This window comes from Erpetoichthys calabaricus, chromosome 4 (assembly GCF_900747795.2).
Source record: "Erpetoichthys calabaricus chromosome 4, fErpCal1.3, whole genome shotgun sequence".
NCBI classification, from domain to species: Eukaryota; Metazoa; Chordata; class Cladistia; order Polypteriformes; family Polypteridae; genus Erpetoichthys; species Erpetoichthys calabaricus.
In genome coordinates this window covers 282243284-282266294 of record NC_041397.2, presented here as the reverse complement: position 1 = coordinate 282266294, position 23011 = coordinate 282243284, and positions in this window count along the sequence as shown.

Below are 23011 nucleotides of genomic sequence, written 5' to 3'. Positions count from 1 at the left end.
ACAGGGATTGATTTAAAGGGTACACAATGGACAAATTTAAATGTGGCACTGTCACCAGTTTTTCTTTTCTATCCAGGAGGAACAAACCCCAGACGCAGATACATGAAATGAGCACTGAGCCGACTCTGCCTCTGACCTGCCTCTTGCATTCCCCGGTAAAGTAAAGATGAGCTTGTGTTTCATGATGACATTACTTGTAATATCACCATGGAAGAAAGTGCATTGTTGGGGACCAACTATCTTAATCAACTATTTTCCTTTTTTTTATTTTGAAAGCTGTAATTAAATAGCACGACCGTAAGTAAACCAACAATTTCAAAGTGTCTCATCAATTATTTTTTCCACCATATACAGTGTATATATATATATATAATAATAATAATAATAAATTTTATTTATATTGCACTTTATATTTTAGCAATCCCAAAGTGCTAAATATATATATATATATATATATATATATATATATATATATATATATATATACTGTATATATACACACTTATACACACACACACAAAGAAAAACTGAAATATCTCCTTTGTATAAGTATTCCAATCCTTGAAAGTAAATGCTTCCTACATCTAATGTGTATGGATATTTATCACATGCATTTTATATTTATATAAAAATATACAAATACACATACACACACAGATATAGTCATGTGTATCAACTTTCAGGCTCGTCAGAGGTAAGCACTAGTAATCCACGGGGTGTGATCGCTGACTCTTCTGTCTTTCTTGTCACCCACAGCATTGAGAAGATGGCAACTGATCCTGTCATTCCGGTCCATGAGGTATAAAAGGAAGATGCTCCTGGAAGATGTATATATATATTGTCACAATAAGAGTCGAAAGACATCAAAAAGGTTTGGGGCACCCACTCGTGTATTGTGCCCTGGGTATACATGGGTAAATTAACTTGTGAGATGTTATTAGGTCTGAGTCCAAAACAGAACTGTTTCTTAAGGTTGTAAAGATGGCGGCTTTAAAGGCTGAGACAGGAAGTGACATCATAGGGACTGGAACTAGAAGTGATGTGATATGGACTGGAAGTGACATCACCATTGATCCCAGAGCCGGAAGTGATGACATCAATGGCGCCGAAACATGCGTGATTTCCCGTGGATGATCTACAGAGGATTGAGAGAGAAAGTCAGTGCACCTCGCCACCCCCTGGTCTGACGTGGAACTACTATTATTCAGGTGAAAAAAACTAAATCTGCAGGGGTTCCAAGGCCATGAGACCGCCCAGCCCCCAGTGGGCATTCTACCTAACATCAATGATCTCAATCAGTCCTCATGGTTTTCAGACTTCACGTGGAAGAATTTGAGGATGATGGTCATGTGGATATCTGGCCTTCAATCCATCAATGTAAGGACTGCACAGTGCCTTGATCAGGAGGTGGTGGTGGCGCAGATCGCCACCACAGAAAACCAGAAAAAGAACAGCAGAGAAAGTAGGGGTTAATATGGAAGTAGGGGTTAGTACAGAAATGTTTAATTTACAATATTTAAATTTATGAAGAATTATTACCATCTAAGAAAACAGAAGGAAAGTCTGATTTGCTATTATAAAATATACAAGAGAAGATCACAAGAGTTGTCTTAAGGAACACTGGATTTTTGCAGAGATGCTGGAAAATATTTGAGTGGAAAAATAAGATAATTCCTTTAATAATTTAGTGTATATGCCTTATACCTCATCAAGTTTTTATTTTTCTGTTATTTCTGTTCTGTAGCCTAGGCCAGGCTTCAGCTATCTGAGACCTTTAGAAAAACCAGCTTTGTAAAAGCATAGATGGATGTATTTGATTTTGATTTAATATGGCGGTAAAAGAGCAACTCACTTAGGGCCCAAAAGCTTCAGTCTAAAAATTATGAGCTGAATAGAAAACTGACAAAGTTTAAACGATTAATGGCCTGTCTTGGTAAAAAATACTATTCCCCCCACACCCGATACTTAGTTCAGTGTTCTGTTGGAATTGGCTAAAGCTAAATTTGACCGTGTTTCTCTGAAAATGGAAGGATAACCATAAAGGGGTTTGTTTGCTGATCCTCTGTCCTTTTTCATTAATTACTCTGATGAGTTGTTTATTTTATTTTTATAATCTAGTAGATGGGAAATGTAACCTAGTGACTGGTGACCTTATCCCACATTCTTATGGTGATGACCTTCTTTCTTCACTTAGATTAATGACAATATCTGTGACCCTGCACAGGATTTTTTCCTAGCATAAAGAACATTTGTGCAATAGAAAGGATTATCTCCCCTCCAAACAATTATGATTTAGCATCTTACTTTAAGGTCCTACAAACTATTGTCCTAATGCATTAACAATAAATTAGGTTTGAAGTTTGTGTTAAAATGTTTTCCTAATATTTTCTGGTATGATTTTAAAAACAAGGGCCTAATGATAGTCTGATCAGTCAAAATACTTCCTTCTTTGTTTTAATCCAAACAAGTTGTGGCTCAATTGTGAATTTCCAGTAACTGGGAGCAAAGTAAAACTGAAGTTTCCCTTATCTCTCTCTCTGCTCTCTTATAATTTAATTTCTATTGCAATTATAAAGTAGCTTCACTGCGGAACATGTTGCTTGTTAATTCTGAATAGCATGTGCGCCGTTTAATTTCTGCAAAGCTCTCCAGGGTGACAGGCAGCCCCTGTTTCACAAATGCCTTACCTCTGCAGCTTGGCTAGAGAATGAGAGTCTCCTGAGTCCCATCATCCATCACATTCCTTGTCTATTTGATGATAGATTGCTCTTACTGAAAGGGCCTCCACTCTTGATTAAATGTGTGATGTGCATGTTTCAGCAGTTCATAATTGTGCATGCTGAACTCCTGTAACCATGCTCTATTTTTCCTGTCTTCCTTCAATAAATGAAGATAATATGCTAGGTCAGAGTAGCTGAAGATTGTTATTATGCACTGAGTGTCTCTGCATATTTATATATAGAAAGAGGATTACTTTCTTTATAGCAGCCTTAAAACACAGCATGGCAGAATAATAATGAAAGAGCATCAAGATGAGTGATATGGCCTTTATTGAAGATCAAAAGTTAATGAATTAATGACAAGCTATTATTTTTTGACTCAACAGAAAATTGTTTGTGTTTTGTTTTCATTCTGATGCACATTTAATAGAAAAAAGCTAGCCTGACATAAGGACATTCAGTATGACTGGCTCCTCTCGATTAACTATTTGGCCAGGTCTCTGCAACTTCTATAAAACATTAAGAGGAAAAAAAATTAGTTTGGACGTCTGGCTATTTACAAATTGTAAGAATATTTCATTACACTTTAATTGTGGGATCTATAATTATTTATAATATCTATATAATAGATATATAAGTAATAAAATAAATTATATCTACAGTATAATAATCTAAATAACAGGCGGAGTGGTGGCTCTGAGGCTAAGGATCTGTGCTGGTATCCAGAAGGTTGCCGGTTCGAATCCCCGTTACTGCCAAAAGAGATCCTACTCTGCTGGGCCCTTGAGCAAGACCCTTAACCTGTAATTGCTCCAGGGGCGCTGTACAATGGCTGACCCTGCGCTCTGACCCCAAGGGGTATGCGAAAACTAACAAATTCCTAATACGAGAAATTGTAAAAGACGAAATAAAGAACAAAAAAAAAATAATCATCTATAATAAATATAAATAAAGAATATCTATAATTTATTTATTTAGGTACTGTCCTATACCTACCTGTACAGTGTTACCAAGCAGTAGTTACTTACTTGTGTAAGTAGATAAGTAGGCAGCATACAGCAGATAACTAAGATGTGGCAGCAACTTGGTATGTATATTCAACTTGGTCCTGGTCAGAATACAGGCTGTTGTTTTCTGTCCCCACTCCATTGGGGGTGGCGTCTTCGAGAAATCTTGCTACGCACCACATTATTTTTAGCTGTAACTCAAGGATGCATACAGAGAGATTGTAAAGGAAGTTTAGGGATAAATTAAAGGTTCACCTACTTATAAACAATGTACCTATTATCTCAGCACTGTGTGAAATAAATCAGCCTCGGACACACAGAAATGTTCGAGAACAGCCATCCATATATGGCTGCAAAAGGTTTTAGTTGTCGCACAGAAGTGCACAGTTCGAATTCTCAGTCATTTGTTAAGGCAAATTTAAGAACTCATTTGTTAAGGCAAAATGGCATCTTTATAGACCAGGACCCAGAAATGATGTCCTTGGAAATGATGTTCAAGATGGCACCAGAACCGAAAGTGACATCTTTCGAGGTGCCGGAACTAGAAGTGATGTCTTTCAGGGTGCCAGAACCAGAAATGACGTCTTTGAAGAAACATCAGGCAGGTTTTCCTGTATCTGGTCTGCAGAGAAAACAGAGGAACAGTTTAACGCACCCTGCCACCCTGTGGCCTGGCGTGGAATTACCTTCTTTCAGTCCACTCAGCTTCCTTCTATTCGCACTTGTGTGACAACTACCAATGGGAACAAACTTGTAGACTTCAACAATGAAATATGTTCACTAAGTGTACACCCTGTCAGATTTAGCCATTCAAATTCTGAGGAATAAAATCAGTATTATTTGCTACTTACATTTATTTATTTAGCCGACACCTTTATCCAAGGTGACTTACAACATGTATGATACGATTGGTTAGTTTCTTTTGGTTTTCAAATTGGAGCACAGGCAGGTCAAGTGTTTTGCTCATGGTCACACAGTATCATTAGCAGGATTTGAATGCACAATCTCAGGGTTTGAAGTCCAAAGCCTTTAACCACTACACCACACTGCCTGCCTAACTTACTTCTATCTCCTTGTTTTATTCATTTTCAAATAATATGCATAATAGAAAAAGAACCCATTTTAATCTAAGATCTGGTGGTGCCAGAAGAAAGGTTCTGATGTGAGATTCAAGAACAGTAAAACAACCATTTAGTTGCAAACTGCCAGAGGAATGCTCAAGGTAAAAAGGCAGAAAGTCAAGAGAAATGATTATGGCACAGAGCATCACATAGAGAACATCAAATACACAGAAGAGGATCAGAAAGCTATAAGGAACAAACACAGCTTCTGGAAACTGATCAGGAAAGACATATTCCTGAGAGGGAGTCAGATGATCTAGGAGAATGCTACCAGTGGCTGGAAACTGACCAGGTAAGAGACACCTGTATCAGTGAGGAAAACAGTGTAGAAGAATGGTCACATCGAATGGAGTTCAGAGAGGCTTAATTACAAAAAGAACATGGCATAGCTGGAAAAGGCCCAGAGAAGAGTGACTAAGCTTATTTCAGGGCTACAGGGAACGAATTATGAGGAAACAACTGAGTCTTTTCAATTTAAGCAAAAGGGAACAGCATAACTTGGCCACTGAACTGGCCCCGACTATGCCCGTTTGCTGTGTCTGTATATAGGAGAGTGGTGGCTCCTGCTGCAATAAATAACCCTGTTGTTCCAGTTTCAAATTGAATACAGCTGGTTTTGCTGAGATTCAGTCTCGTGTTTTGGGGTGCAAGACAGTGACTCACGCATCACATGTTACCAGGAGTGGGGTCTTGCACCAATGGAACCCCAAGAGGTATATGTTATCCCAATATCTGCGGAGCTAAATAAGGCTCCCACAGGCATTCTGGTCTTTGTGTTCCACAGGGATGTGCTGGTGAAGATGGCTCCCTCGGAAAACCCAGAATGTTTTCTGTTTTGCTTCGAGCGCACGGCAACATTGATGCACTGGGACAGGGGAACCTAGCCGTCTATCGTGGCCCCATTTTTAACTTGGGAGGCCCTAAAGGTCATGTGAAACCTCCCTTGCGAAAAGACTTCTTGAAGCAACAGATCCTCCTCTGCATGGCTGTGAGCCCGGTGGTCAAGGGGCACCAGTTTCGTCTGTGGCATATTGATCCAGACTGCCCCATATGAGGACGGATCCAGGGCTTATTGGACCTGATTCAAACCTGGATCCGCAGAGACACTTTCGAGTGCATTGTGGAGAAGCTTGCTATTGATACAGTCCTGTCAGGGATATATGAAAGCCTTTGTGATGAAATGCTACGGAACGACGTCCACTCACTGCTGGATCTGACCTGCAGACCAGAGGGTGCACAAACCACCTGGAAACAATGAGGCTACCCAGGCTTGACCCCGATCTAGCCAGCACAGACCTCGAGGGTCACCAGCGCCACAGGTGGAAGACGCCATAGTGGGAACACCATAGTGTGGACTGAACGCAACTGCTTTCGCTGTGATCAACCAGGACATCTGGCTCGGGAGTGCCACCTCCCACCTGCGCAAACAATGACTATTGGTCTGGCCCAGGTATGCGGCTCGCAATTTTCCCCCAAGATGTTAAAGAAGGACAATTTTAAGGCCTCTATTATGTTGGCTGGATGGGAATTCTCTGCACTGTTGGACTCTGGTAGCGACCTCTGTGTAGTCTGCCATGACTAGCTCTGGCAGACCCTTTATAAGACCACAGACAAAGTGAACATCTGCTGAGTCCATGGAGACATTAAAACATACGAGAATATATTACTCCCTCTGAAATTTAAATGGACGAACATTAAGGTTTGGACTGCCATATCAGACATCACACCCTGACCACTCCTTATAGGAAAAAGGAATGCCCTCTTCCCACAGGTCTTGGCCACCTGTAGAACGCCTTCCCCCATAGTGGATAGAGAGGGGCTTGCCTCAGACAATGCCAAAGAACCAGGTCTGAAATTGAAACTGAGTTGTCCAGCGAGGGGGGAGGACGAATCCTCAAGTGAAGACCCGGGATGGCTCACAGACTTTTCCACACCATTGCGCACATTAACAGCATCCCCAGACCGGTCACTCAATATGGACCTGGGCGAAATGAAGTACAGTGGGAGGTGAGTGAAATGCTGCATCGAACACGAAGGAAGCAGAGACTGTCATCCAGACAGAGTTTGCTCGTCTGCAACGAGCCAATGCCAATTTGGATTTTGTATTCAGACAAGCTCATGTTGTAAATGACCCTTATTATCTGGAGAGACAGGATTTTTAAAGCACCACATTTTTTACTTAAGGATGGTTTTCTGTATTGGGTGATTTCTGATTGCATGGGTGATGGGTGTATCGAGCAAGTGCCAAGTGAGCATAGGGAGAAAAGGTTTTAAAAATTGTTCACAGTCACATTTTGGGGGGTTACCTCGGCACGGAAAAGATGAAGGATCACATTTCGAAAAACTTTTATTTGGTGATAGGGGCCAGGATATGGAGCAATTTTATAAGGCCTGTCTTGACTGTCAAATAGTTTCCACTCACAGACCTGCCAGGGCACCCCTTGTACCGATGGCTATTTTAGATGTCCCCTCTGAGTGGGTGGAATTAGATATTGTCAGTCCACTTCCCAAGAGTAAAATTGGCTTTAACTATATGCTCGTATTAGTTGATTATGCCACAAAATACCCACAAATGGCCGTGCTGTGGCGAACGGACACCCACTCTATTGCAAAAGCACTCTCAGAAATGTTCACGAATATAAGTTTCCCTTGCAAGATTTTGGCTGATCAGGGCAAGAATTTTATATCTTGCATCATGAAGCAGCTATGCGAAAGCTTTGCAATTAACACTGGAATTACCGAAGCCTACGGAAAAACTCATAATCCCGGCCCACCTTAAATTCCTTCACACCTCTCTGTCAGCATCTTTTGTGTTGTAAATGTGTCGATCAGCACAAGCAGCAAGCAGCCTGCTATCCCATCCAAACCACCGCAGCTCAAGTCGCAAAGAAGATTCTCAGTGCTCAATGTTTATCTTGGAGTTAAGTGCCTGGAGTTGTAGAGGGTAAATAATATGTCGTCATTTGGAATACATACATTTCATGTGTGTTCTGTGTCTACAACAATCTATGTAAACACATTGTTAAAACAGAAATGTTTTTCATGTTTTAGTAATAAATGACAAAATGTAGACATGAAGTGTATAATGTGTGAAGGCTGAAGTCCAAATATCAAATAAACACTTTCACAAAAGGTACAAGTATAACAAAACAAGTGCGCTTTTATTCAAGAATATAACCAAAGAAAAAGAAAGCAGGTTAGGGCAGGCTATAGACATGACAGCTTGCATGGTGCAGCAGTAACTTCTGACTCCTAATCAAGAGGTTGCTGATTCGATACTGGCTGCCTCTGAAATTTACCATTTTGAGTTATGAGCTGCTTTTATTTGTAATATTATACAATAAAACATACATTTAATTTGCGTCTGTAATAGCCAGTGTAAATTTATAGTACTTGTAAAAGTTAGCTTTTTTTCAGTTTTATTTTCTCAGTCACGTTCACGCTTCCACAACCCCCCCAAAACCCTGATCTGACGCTGTTTTCAGATAAGTTTTGCTGGGCTGAATGGTCTGTTCTTGTCTAGATTGCTCTAATGTAAAGTTCTAACTAACTTACCAGAATGAAAAGTATTTAGAGGTTAAATCAAATGCACTTTATTCTTCTACAGTTTTGAAGTTGTAACCTACCCCTCATAAATGTGTAACTCAGCTAGTTATTAATAAATATTATGTTGTTAATACACATCTATCTAACTGTCCCTGTCCCTTAGAGCAACATGACTAGTCAGCTTCTGTTTGGTGTGACTGGTCAGTTTGGCTTTGGTGAAACGCTTGAAAGAAGAAGCGCAAGTATTAAACATGCGAGGAGGAGAAACAAAATAGGGGGCACACAGAGATTGTTGCCTTCAAAGACAGGAAGTATAAAAGAGTACCGGAGTCCAGAAAGGTGCCTTGAACAGAATGACAGAGTCTTAGAGCAGGCTTTACAGGAATGTGCTCGAGAGTGGGAGAACTGGTGAGAGGTCCATACATACATAAATACCAAGGAAAGGTGCTGAAGGTACTTGTAGGGCAAGAGATAGCAAATATTTTGAAATTATTCAAATTCCTGTCTTCAACAGGTAGCATGGCTGTTTTTTTAATAGACTTTAAATTTTAGTTAAATAAATAATTAAGGCAAACACAACAGATTTGCTTAAACTACATGAAGAGTGGGTTTTAGGTTAGTCTGCCATTTCAATCTGGAAAGCTGTTGTATTTAGCTTGTTGCAATTGAGGGCAGATTTAATACAGTGCTACGGACTGAGCTGAGTGTCACAGTTTGCTGCATTTGGGTGTTAAGATAGAACACAAATTTATTCCTGCTAGTACGCTACTGTAAGAACATTACAAATGACCCCTTCATGTTTTGCATTTGAGTTACACTTTTAATATGTTAGCATTTTATTCTTTTTTATTTTTGTTGTTGTTTTAAATTGCTATGTACTTCATGCATTTTGCTTAAAATGTTTTTGCAGTAATGCCGTTATTATTATTATTACTAGGGGGCCTTGCCCCCTGCTCGCTTTGCTTGTCAACCCCCTAGCCTGCGCTATGTGCCAGCCACTTCGCGTCTCTGCCGCTTGTGTATGTGGATTTCACTTTCACCAAATAACAAATCTTTTAATTTTCGCGGATACGCCTCTTCATTGAGAAGAAACACTACTTTTCCCTGATGGCAACACAAATTGGAAGATCTACAAGTCTCCGACTTAAAGTTTAAATCTGAACAATATTTTCGATCTCTTTTCATTGTTCGGTTATTTCACTGTGTAATAATTTCTGTTTGTTTGCGCTATTTACTATCATTTTTTTGAGACTATCTAATTTTAGTACTTTCATTATCTCTAACCTGCTCTGCATGTGTATCTCGCCAACATTTTGGAACCTCTTTACGACATTCTACTTTGTCATCTACTCTTTGTCTTTTATTTCATTGCCCCGGGGGTGGTTAAAGCTCTTGGCACAAAGTCTTGTCTTGCGGGACATGAAAGTATCTCTCTGAAAAAGTCACGTCTTGTCCCAGGCTAAAAAGTCTCATCGCGTCCCAGGATTTTTTTTATATAATAGAGAAATTATTTTTATTGTTATTGTTATTGTTATTGTTATTGTTGTTGTTTGACAATTAATAAAGGCTCTTATTGTGATTGGAGTGAGTGATTTTCAGTAAGTTAAAACAGAACTACTGTAGCATATTTATTCCACTGTGACAGATTCATCCCCAGCATATTTTTCAAGAAATTTTGAGTCTCATCCAGATGCTTATTAGTAAATCTAAGTACAGTACATGCTCTAATTAGTGAACAGGGAGGCTTGCAAATCCCTAAATATTTTTCAGTATTTCTTTCAGTCTTTATGGATGATTTTACACTTTTCTCTTTGAGTGATATTGGCAGGGTTGCAACTCTAGGGAAGATTGATTATTGTCCCAAATCATTCAGTTTCAGGACTATGTCTGGAGCCATTAACCTTTAAATGGTTTTATAGCCAAGTTAAGATTAATAGGCTTCAATTATATTTTTTGGGTCTTCTTCAGGAATAATTTCTTTTTTGGACACACCATTTTTCTAGAATTTATGTTTGAGAAGTTTATTGTAATGATGGTTTTTAAGATGTATATATTATATCATATTAGCTGAAAGTTTTTACCTATTTAGTTATAGATTGTTCTTTAATTTGCAATGGTTGAAGTAGAAAAGTGTCAGCTTTACAGGACCATAGGCTGCATCCTGAATAAAACAAAATTAATGAAGAAAATAATGTTTTTGTTCATTTAGTATACCAATATCTTTCCATCAACCCCGGGATATATTCCAAATTCTGTGTCAAAATTGGAATCATGCGAGACAAGTTTAACCAAGCAATTTAACGGAACAGTGAAGCATTAACATGTATAATGGAGGTATTAACTCAGAAAAAGAATGGTGTTCATATTTAATTTTGTCTGGATTCAGTTAGTTTTAGTGACATGTAAAAGTAAAGCACAAAGAATAATTCGTTTTCTTCACCTTGGAAATTGTTAAGGATGATAGAGAATAAATAAACAAATCCATTTCATCAATAATAAAGAGCTGCATTCTATTATTAGTCACCAAAATACTGCTAAATTTACATATGATTTCACACTGTACATAAAATGACCATAACTACTAGCACCACCATACCCTTCTCATCTAAGCCATCCCAGGAAACAGCTAATGGATATCCAATGAATCAATCCATAAAAGTGTTTGCACAAAGCCAGAGGTGCCCAGCATGCTACATTTCAAGAAAAGATCAGGAAAAACCTTAAAACTCATCTGGCACAGATATGTTTCCTTTAATAACTGATTGCTGTAACATTACATGCCAGCATGGGCACACTGACCACTGAGAAGGAGCAGGCATGGTCTTGATGATCACTGTGGTGATGTTATGCAATTACGGAAGGGAGGAGACAAACATCAGCAGCATACATTGAGTAGAAAGAGGAATACAATAAAGAAGTTCATTAAATTTGATAACAAATATAGAAATCATGAGGTGTTAATGGTTTGCCTTATTTATGGGTAAAGGAATATTTTATGCATTGTTTAATTTTAAAGGAAAAGAAATTAAGGAAGAAAAGCATTACATCATCTATTTTTCTAAATCTATTTTTTTTCAGTAAAGAGAGATGAGGGAAGAAATTTCCTATCCTGGGTGCCACAGTAGGTTTGGTAATTGGAATACGACATGTGCCAGCCTACGACTGGATACCATTTACAGTACACTCATTTACCTAATTGTGTATTTTCGATGCATGTCCAGAGATTCCAGAGAATCGCTGTGTGAACATCATACAGAAATAAGACCCAGCTCTACCTTCTGTATCACTGTATTCTATTCTACATAATTCAGTTGAAGCCAAAGATATAGCCAAACATATTTAAACAAATGAATCTCCTGCACAAATAAGCATGTACAACATATTCACTGAAAAACGTAAAGACTGCTAAAATCATTTTCTCTCTTAGTTATAAACACTGCGTTTGTTCAAAAGAAAATCAGGTTTGCACCTGGTACTGATTGTAATTTCACAATTATTAAACAAGTAAAGAAATCTTTGCATGGCCTAATATTCATGTGCATTCAGAGACTTGCTTAGCTGATTTGAAAGCTGTAGCATTTTTAAATATTTTATTCAGAGCTACCACAGCTTTGATTATTACGCATTTCTTTGTCATATTCAAAAATAACAATGATAATACAATGTGATTACATGCAGTAAAAGATGTGCATAAAGTGTATTTTTTAACATACATTAAAATGTTATATGGCTGAATATCTTTTCATAGACCGCAGATTTCAACTTAAGCAATAAAAAGATTTGCTTTTTAAAGATGTTCTGTAGTATTAGGGTGTTGTACCGTGTTAGCCATTCTGAATGTAGTGAGAAGTCAAGCAAAATGACACCTTTTATTGGCTAACTAAAAGGATTACAATATACAAGCTTTCCAGGCAACTCAAGTCCCTTCTTCAGGCAAAATGTAATCAATACATGTCATACATACATTACATTACATTACATCCTGCTTGAAGAAGGGGCCTGAGTTGCCTCAAAAGCTTGCATATTGTAATCTTTTTAGTTAGCCAATAAAAGGTGTCATTTTGCTCAACTTCTCACTAAAGATGTTCTATCGTTAGTTGTTACAGATGGTATTTTAAATTTCTTAAACATCCATCCATCCATTATCCAACCCGCTATATCCTAACTAGAGGGTCATGGGGGTCTGCTGGAGCCAATCCCAGCCAACACAGGGCACAAGGCAGGAAACAAACCCTGGGCAGGGCGCCAGACCACCACAGGGCGCACACATACACCCAGCACACACACTAGGGACAATTTAGAATCGCCAATGCAACTAATCTGCATGTTTTTGGACTGTGAGAGGAAACCCACGCAGACACGGGGAGAACAAACAAACTCCACCAGGGAGGACCCACGAAGCAAACCCGGGTCTACTAACTGCAAGGCAGCAGCGCTACCCACTGCGCCACCAAGCCACCCATTTCTTAAACATAAAATTTTTTAAAGAACCCAATGGAAATTTAAAATCTGTGCTGACGACTAAATTACAGTCGACTCTAGATATACGACCAGCCTGACATATGAACAACTTGGTTTACGACCAAAATTTTTGTTTTGAATTACGACCAACGTCTTGTGTTACGACCCAAAATGCGGTCACGTGTATCCACTTGTGCGAATGTAAACAAACAGCCGAGAGCGTTCGTAAGCATCAGTCAGAGCCCAGATACATGTGTTTGTGGACGTAATTTCGGTCAGTGCAGTATATAATTTACTTCGATAATTGCTATCAAAATGGCCCCAAAAAAGCTAGAAAAGAAGCTAAGGAAGGAAGAGAAGGTAACGAAGGTAAAGAAAGTGATCACAATCAAAATAAAGAAGGAAATTGAGCGGAAATATGAGAGTGGTGTTCGTGTGACCGATCTCGCTAATATGTACAGCATGTCGAAATCCACCATCTCGACAATTTTACAAAGAAAATATTGGTATAAGGAAGCTAGTGTTGCTAAAGGTGTTACTCAAATTAGCAAGTCACGATCAACAGTGTTAGCCGAGGTAGAAAAGCTATTATTAGTGTGGATAAACGAAAGGATGGACAGAGCTACACACATTTGTAGAGAAGTCACACCCAGACAGAGAAAAAGCTAATCGTTGCATTAACTTGCTTAATGACAATGTCATGTCATACTACAGAACTGTGTGGAAGAAAAGACAGAAACAGACAACCTTAGACCAGTTTTTATTTCCAAAAAGGTTGAGACCTAGTGACCCAGAAGCAGGTCCTAGTGGGCTACAGCCTTTCCCAAGGAGAGAAAGAACACCAGAGAGCCAGAGTCCTGATGTTCTTATGGAAGGGGGCTCTTCTTCCAAACAATAACCACCTTCCATTTCATTCTCCTCCTCCTCCTCCCTTCCTGCAAGCCAAAGATATCAACTTAAATGGTGAGTATAGTATGAACTTGTTGTTTCTGGTAGGCTAGGCACTTTTTATAACTTTTTGGTTAGTACATTAGAAAAATTATTGGTGTTTTTGATAAATTATGCACATTATACAACCCTTTTTTATTATGAAAAGGTTAAGTAAGTGTTGCTGTGGGAGGTTCGGAAAGCATTATGGGTATTTCCATTATTTCTTAAGGGAAAAACAGTCTTGACTTACAACCAACTTGAGTTACAACCAGCCCTCGAGAACAAATTGAGTTCGTAAGTCAAGGGTCCACTGTATAGTGTTCAGAATATATTGAATCATTATAGTCTTTAGATAATACAGCCATGAGGTTGTTTATACTCTAATGGAAATAGTGACTACACGTTTAGTCACTTTAGCATAATGTGTCATCAAGTCATATTTTATTCGAACATGAATATCACCTCACTTACCTGCTTCAGTTTCAAGGAGCAGGGTGGATGAACCGCAGTGACTGAGATTCATGCAAGACTCTGCACAGACACAGAGGAGAGCACAAGATGGTGCAGAGACACTAGCCAGACTGTTAGTATACGTATAACATTCTGGTAAAGGGATGGCAAATAAACAAACAATATCATTACTACAATGATGAATAAATAAAGAATAGCACTGTTAGCATTATTATTAGCCCTTTCTAGCGTTTGTTCCTGCTGGGATAGGCCTTTATGACCTTGGTATGGATTAAGTGGGTTAGAAAATGATAAAATGAAATACACATCTACATTTCTTATATTGTAATATTTGGTCATCCAACCTGGCCTACATCTGACTCCACTTCATCCTGGGTCCTACAGCAAAGTCTACTTACTTTAGTGAATACGACTGAAACTGTTTCACTGTTTTGCCATCAGGAGCTGCTGTTGAAAAAGAGAAAAAATACACAAGGATCTGCTGTCAAAGTAAAATTATTACAGCACACTGATTTGTAGTTCCAGTCACGCAGAATGTTTCTCTGTTTTAAGTTCACAAATTCAGTAAGGCTTTCCAGTGGTACAGTTTGAAATTTCATTTATATGTATGTTAGAGGGGAAACATTTTTTGTAAAATGGATTTTTTTCTTTTTCTCTCAGGCAACAAAAACCAAAACAAAACATGTAAATAATAAATATAAAAGCCAACAGATGAAGGGGCAATAGGCACCCTTGGTTTAGACTGGGGTGATAAGTGAAAAGGCACATTTCCTGAATAATTCTGTTACAGGTTATTGTTGTTGGCTGTCTACAGGTCATAGATATTTAACTGTCCTGCAAAAGAGTGTAAGAATGACGTTATATAGCGCCTGACCCGACACAGATTAGACACGGGAGGCACGTGTAAAATAAAACAAATTCTTTTTATTTCTTTGTCTGTGGGCTACGCCTTCCACATACCCACAGACACAACACAGTCCCAAGCACAAGTAACACACAAAAGCACTTTTCTCTCTCTTCCACCACCACACCTCCAAAAGCTTAGTCCTCCTTCTCCTCCCAACTCTGGCCGCCGAGTGGTGGTTGCTGGCTCCCTTTTATTGGGTACCCTGAAGTGCTCCACGTGGTTGATTATCGACATCTGGCTGCACTTCTGGGTAAGGTGAAACCAGTGCCCAAAAGGGGCCAGCCACTCCTGTTGCAGCACCCCCTGGCGGCGCCTGTGGAACCCCACAGAGCTGCACAGAACTCCAATCCCTATGAAGCCCTGAGGGAGTCCGAGCCACCACTGCAACCCAGGGAAGCTGCCATCTAGCGTCCAGGGAGAGATACTGGGCTTCCCAACCTTGTCCCCCTGGTAGATGTTTTGAAGGGGCGTCCTGGCCAGACATGGGCCCCGGCCATCCGTCACAAGAGTCACCTGCTTTGAAGATCAGACTGCTTTGATTGGTACCTCATCAACATACAATATTGTGAAACAGAACTGCCTGCTTCCTTTCAGAACCCTGGGGACATTGGTTTCTAATCAGCATATAGTGGTATATGTACTTCTTGGTAGCTGACAACAATACTATTGTTTAACCAATGAAAATGTGTTTACATCATTGCTAGCAAAAGGAATTGACATATACCATTGTTTAATCGATTGTCATGTTGATCCAGAAAGAGCATGAAGCAGTTATATACTTCTGGGCAGTGGGTGGTGAGAGAGAGATGGTCCACTGAGCACACTGTCAATATCACTCGCACAAAGTGCAGGGACTCACAGGCAGAAGAGGGTAAGTGCCTGACAAGACGCGAGGTACACAGACGGTGACACCTACCTCCAGGGAGGAAGAGACAGTTTCACTAGAGAGACAGTGGTTGTGGGTCCAACGAGTGAGGGCAGGCTTACAAGAGAACTGAGTGAAGCCTGTAGACAGTAAGTGAGGTATAAATAGGTCATCGTAGCAACATGTGGTACCCAGAACTCAAAAAGAATTCTCACTCCTCGAGGGAGAAACGCTGGCAGAGATTCGACAAGTCAGCAAGACTTCTGTTAGGAAACAAGCATTTGGCGAACAGTGTGTTTCACTGGGACAGTTTGAAAAATTAATTGTTGTGGTAATGCAGCGTGCAACTGGACTTTGCACCATCAAAGGTTGTATCCTTCACTGTTATGTTTTGATGGACTTTTAGAGTGTGAACTGTATGCTCTTTTTAGCAGGTTTTCACTTCTGATACTTTTAGACTCTTATCTACTTTTATTTTCTTGTTGGATTTTATATTGTCTGCTGTAATACAAGTTACTGTTGTCTTTCTTGAAATTACTGCCATGTCTTGTATTGTATGTTTACTCACCTCCCAATTTAAACCAACCTGTGTACTATCATCTTTAGATTTTTTCAAGAGTTCCCAGACTCTTAATAAAACTGGGTGGCATAGTTGGATAGTTTTACTGTGTTTAGGTTACATTAGCTATAAGTGTGTCCAGACACCCATCACATGTACAGCAGGCTCTATTCAAGATATCTCAATGGGAAGACAGGCACACAGACAGACCGACATGGCTATTGGAACTCACACTTTTCCTGTTATATGCAAACAAACCTAAAAATTGCTGCCTGGACGGGAAAATGGAATATGCTGCAGTGCCAAATTAACAGTTTTAAACAAGATTTGGAAATATAATGCTGATGGACTTTTAATTCTTTCCACCAATGCCTTCAGCATTTTTTTAAACCCAGCATTTTCATTACAGGGTCACAGTTCTCTATACATGAGAACTTCTTCATAACTGATATGCAGGTGGAAGTTCTGGAACCTTAGAAAGAATCCACATGAGCACTGATAGAATTTGCTGTGAGACAGCACCTCTTTCCTGACTAACAGTATTTTTTAAAATTTGTCTTAATATTAATTTGTTATGTCGAATACATAGGTGAAGCCTCTTTCTTCTTGCTGCCTTTAGTAAATGCATTATGTGAACAGAGGTCAACAATATTGCAACATAACACTTTCAGACTCACTTAAGGTCAGGGGCTGAAGTTTATCACTACATTACCAAAAACAACGCCGGACCCCAGCCTGGATTGGGTGTCAGTAAATTATTGGTCCCACTCATGCTCACACTTTCACTGGAACAAATTTAAACTCACTAGTTACTTGTATTTTACAAATGTCTGGACATCTTATTCAAATTTATGCAAAATGTGAAAACAGTTAAACACAATTAAATAAAAACATAACAAATTTGGTCATAGAGAATGTTATGTAAAACAAAACAATTGCTCCAAATAATCTGTAGTTAAGATCAATTCATTTAATTCTTGCAAGATGCCATTCATTGATAAAAGGCTCACAGTGATTACACAGCCTAATCAATGTAACATAGCAATAGTATAGTACATATCTTGGCAAAATTTGAATATTATACAAAAAATAAGAACGCATATTGCCTTATGATGGACTGGCACATGTCCTGGGCTGTTTCCAGCCTTTCACCTGATGCTGCCAAATAGACTGTAGTCCCCTGCAACCTTTTAATTAAGCAAGGTTGAGAATTTTAAAAACACACATATATCGAGCATTGTACGTACGTGAATTAGGAGCATCCAGGTGTCAATTTGGAGGTAAGGACTCATAAACCAGCGTTGGGGTTTGCAGTTGCTAACTGCCTCTTCCTTTTCATCACAATTGCCAAGTCCTGTAAGACTTTCAGCCCAAGGGCAACTCAAAAAACGCATAGCAGCACAAAAAACTAAACCCAATACCTGGCACATAGAAAGAGACATACCAGAAAGTGGTGGGTGGGGTCCCCCTTAGAGATTTGAGAGCAATGATAGATTAGGTAAATACTATTGAGTGGGAGATTTGAGATTTGAGAATAGGTATACAATACTGAAGAGCAATAAATTACATATAAAATTCCAAAGAGCAGCGGAAGTGGTTGGCGATGGTTGAAAATCATGCTAATGGAGCAGAGGAGAAGGTTTGAAAAATAGCCCAAAACACTGTTTTTTTAAAAAAAAAGAAGTTCAAAAAAGGCTAACTGCAATTCTTTCCAGACTAAGGGTATGTTTTTAAATTTGTCTTAATATTAATTTGTTATGTCAAATACATAGGTGAAGCCTCTTTCTTCTTGCAGCCATTTTTTTCCTTTGGACATTGATTAGAACATTAGAATATTTGAACAATCTAGACAAGAACAGTCAATTCAGTACAACAAAGCTTGCCAGTCTGATCCACTTAATTCTTCTAAAGTCTTACTGTCTACGACACTAATTGGTAGCCTATTCTATGATTCTCTGTGTAAACAAAAACTTCCTAATGTTTGTGTGAAATTTGCTCTTAAGTTTCCAGCTGTGTCCCCATGTTCTTGCTGAACTCATATTAAAGTAACAGTCTTGATCCACTGGACTAATGTCATGTCTCCTCTTAATCTTCTTTTACTTAAAGTAAAAGGCTTAACTCTTTTAATCTTTCCTCACAGCTCATCTCTTGTAGCCCTGGTGTCAGCTGAGTTGCTCTTCTTAGGACTTTTTCTAGCACTGCTATGTCCTTTCTACTGTAGCCTGGAGACTAAAACTGTGCACAGTACTCCAGATGTTGTCTCACCAGTGCATTATAAAGCTTGAGCATAACTTCCGTTGACTTCTACACATCGAGCTGTATAACCTAACATTCTGTTAGCCTTCTTAAAGGTTTCTGAACACTGTCTGGAAGTTGACAATGATCAAAAATAGCCTACTTGGGAGGGAAACTCTGGGCCGGCAACACTGTTTTTCACTGACGATGAAGAAGCTGACTGACAGCAGTTCTGTGCCAGCTGTGGAACTCCTGTCTCTTCTTCCATGCTACAAATTTCAAGACAAAAGTACTGGAAGTTGATGTTCAATTACAAACCGGACAAAAGAGAGTACAGAACTCAGTGAAATGTGAAAAAGAAAGCCTAGGAATAGGTAGCAGTGGATGGGAAGTGCCCACAGTTCCCATTGTTTATTAGGACTTTTCTTTTTTAACTTTGCTGGCTGGTCCCCAAACCTGCATTATCTCCTTATTACACAAGGCAAACAAACACTAAAACAGAAAAAAGTGTAATTGGTAACTATTAAAAAATAATCCCATAAAAATACAAATTTCTTCAGTATTTACATCCAAAATTAAATCATTCCCAGGTGTCAACAAAAGTGAAAAGTAGAACTCAACTTAACAGCATTCCTGGACGGAATCCACATCTGGGGTGTCCACAATGGGTTACAACTATTTTGCTGACCATTACCAAATGGACACAACTAACCCCCATTCCAAAATATACTGTTTAATTTCACATTCACAAGTGTCAATTTTAGTAGAAGAAGATCTGAGGTTTTGCCGGAAGCCACTCAATTGTAATGTTTGCTATGGAGACTCATCAGGCACATTAACCAATTTTTTGACAATGAGGGACACAGACCGTAAACTTCTGAGGCAGACTAATCTCTGAAATAATTTTGAAAACATTCCATTCATTTTACATTTCAAAGAAAAATCATTTTAATATGTGCACAATGTTCCTGAAATATTGTTTACTGAAGGCTCTAGTTGGGAATATTACAGTCTGTTTGTTTAAATGGCTTAGAAAAGAAACTGAGTGTCACATATTCAAATACTTCTGGATAACTTTAAACTATCATAAAGTTTAGGGTTTTTTTTTTTTATTAGTAGCGTTTTACACTAATTTAAATTACTTGCCCTAAAATTACACAAGTGTCCCTAGCATTGATTTATTTTTTATTTTTCTATAAAGGGTTTTTGTTTTTGTGAATTGTTCCCAGAAGCAAGATCCCTTTCTACACTTTTGTAACAGTCCAAAATATTTTAGTTCTGTTTTGGTGTGAAATGTTGCATACAAGTTGATAAATATTTTGTATGTCTTTATTTGCAACTTGTAATATTAGTGTTATATTAGTGAGAAGCACACATGTTTAACACCCTAGGACTAAGTCAGGATAGTGAATTTTACGACAGGGTTGTGGGAAGTGCCTCAAACCAGTTTGACAAGTTGATTCTCTGCTGGAGTCTCTCAGTAAACCCCCACAGGAAAGCCAAACTTGGTTTTGGGGGTAGGTGTGAAGGTATTCTCTCCTATTGGACTAAAGTATGGCTGTTTGGAATTGGCTTATATCAGAAGCCTTTAAGCACCATGATGCCCTATTGGCTGTTGGGGTTGGCCAGAAAACCCATAAATTTGTTTGCTTTACCCCTCTCTCTCTCTTACCAAACTGATGAAAGACCATCTCACACACCTGTGACACCCCGTGTAGTGGGAAATAAAAACACCAGCCTACACTCTGGATGTCTAGTAAATGGGTCCGAGCGTGACTTTTCTAAACCGTGGTAAACTAATATTACGACGCTTCACACTATCTTTTTACTCCTTTAGAGTTATGGGGTCACGGGAGGCACACGCAGGACTGAAGGACTGACAATGCCATCCCGGCCGGTTAATGGCAAGGCTGTCTCTCCATACTACACGAGACCTACCGTAACACTCTCCAAAAGGCGCTAATAAGGTGAGTGAAGATGTCTATCTGCATTCTATACAAAAGGAAAAAGGCATGTTTCCTTTCTTTATACTTTGATTTTTTTTTTACCCCAAACAAATGCCTCTCAACACTGCAGAGGACACTTGAAAAATTTTAATTCTAGGTAATGCCAGTAAGGCACATTACCACAACACCATGAACTAAAAAGGACAACACAATGAAGCGCACAACTCGGCAGCCATATTGAGACAGGCATGTTGAAGAAAGCTGACCAAAAATGGTGCCTTAACTAGAGACATTTTAAGTAACTAACAAGTCTTTGTCCCGCCAGAAACTACACATTAACATTTATCAGGTTGTATGGTTGCCAATATTCAAATGTACTTTGCATATTGTTATTATTTATGAATATTATCAATAATACCTTATTTGAAATGTAACTTAACTCCTGCTTGTCTTTTACTACACCTAATTGCCTGAGGTTATAGATGTAGAAGGGAAGGATAGGGAGAAGTTATATACTATAATACCTTATAAACAGTGGTAAGTCTGGGAGTTTCGAGGCATTCTGACAAAGGCTACATATTAATAATATAAAAGGGGAAAGTAGAGCAATAGAGAACTCTACCAAGACACAAGTACTTCATGGTTAAAATCAACATACTGTATGCTGGAAGGAAATAAATGATGACATTAAAATACTTGTGAGTTATTTTATCTCATTTTCTGTATTGTATAACTAGCTTTATGTCATTTGCAGCTTCCAGGTAAGCTTCAGGCACTTTTAAAAATGTTACTTTTATTACAAATTCTCTTTTATTAACTAAAAAAATTTAATAAGCCTTTTGAAATGATGTAAAAAAGCTCAAAGAAAGAATTTCCTTTAATAAGTGACATTTTACATTTGCTTCATTATTTTCTCAAAATCTATTTAATGTGTGGAAATGTTAGAAGGTCACATTATGGATGAAAATGTTTTAATGTTGCACTTTTTCATTTTAAAAGGTGTACATAGCTGGATGAATGTTTAAAGTACAAAATGATGTTAAGAAACGAATCTCATAAAATTGGTTGAATTGGATGGTTATTGCTGTTGTTAACTGTTAAATGCATATTTATAGCATTTCACTTTACTACTTTGAGAACAAATTCTAGAGAATATAATTTCATTGCGCATGTTAGAATAATGAAAAAGCATAATTCTAAAATGAAAGAATAATATGAAAAGTACTTTATTTTAAGCTACCTGACAAAAACTACTACAAAGCTGGGATCTTTGAGATAATTAAGCTAACCACATGGAGGATGGGTAAAGCACCCCTGGAATGGCAAACTGAAGTGATTGTCCAAACATTTAAAAAGGGTGATCAGAGAGTTGTCCTGGGAATGACGTTAAGCTGCATCCAGCCCTGCAAACAGTCCTCCAACTTGTAAGGAAATCATGGGGTTTGGTGGCAGGATTGGCACTCCAGCCACCGAAAAAAAAACTTCATGCAGCTCTGAGATGACAGACAGGACTCCTTTCTGCTATCCATGGGAGTAGCTCTGCTCCAGCCACCCATAGGAAGGCTGCTTGTATTATGAAAGGGATGCAGGAAAGCCCTCGGGAATCTCATCCCTAGTAAAGTCAAAACCGTCAGAGAGCCATTGGGGTCAGGCCTCTTGAGGATCAGAATTGGTGTGGTGCTGAGGCATTGCCTGCTGCAAGGCAGTGGGACCCAAATGGTTGGACTAGGCCAAGGGGATGCCCACGTAACACCTGGCTGCAGAAGATCGAGGGTCATTTCTGAAGGTTAGGACTGGACTGTATGTCTGCCTGGTGGGGTGTCAACCAGGATCCCAAGCTGTTTCATCGTGTGGTGGGTGTGGGAAGTGTTGTACCAGTGCATGCCCCCCAACCTGACCTCACACTGATCAGAGTGTGTTGCAACTATAGAGGTATTACACTCTTCAGCCTCCCAAAGTAAGGCCTATGCAGGGATCCTAGAGGGAAGAATCTGATTGCTGAGCCAAAGAGGAACAATACTGATTCTGTCAAAAAGAACAACAGCAACATTTCATTCTATAGTACATATTTATGAATTAAAATAGCTCAGATCGCTTTATAATAATAATGGGTAAACAGAGTTACAAAAGAAAGTAAAAACTCAAGAAAAAATCTTTGTAACAGGAATTATAAAAACGTTAAGAAATAAAATGTTCTGCTTAATAGCAAAAACTATGGTCCGATGGCCATGGAGGAGAGAAAA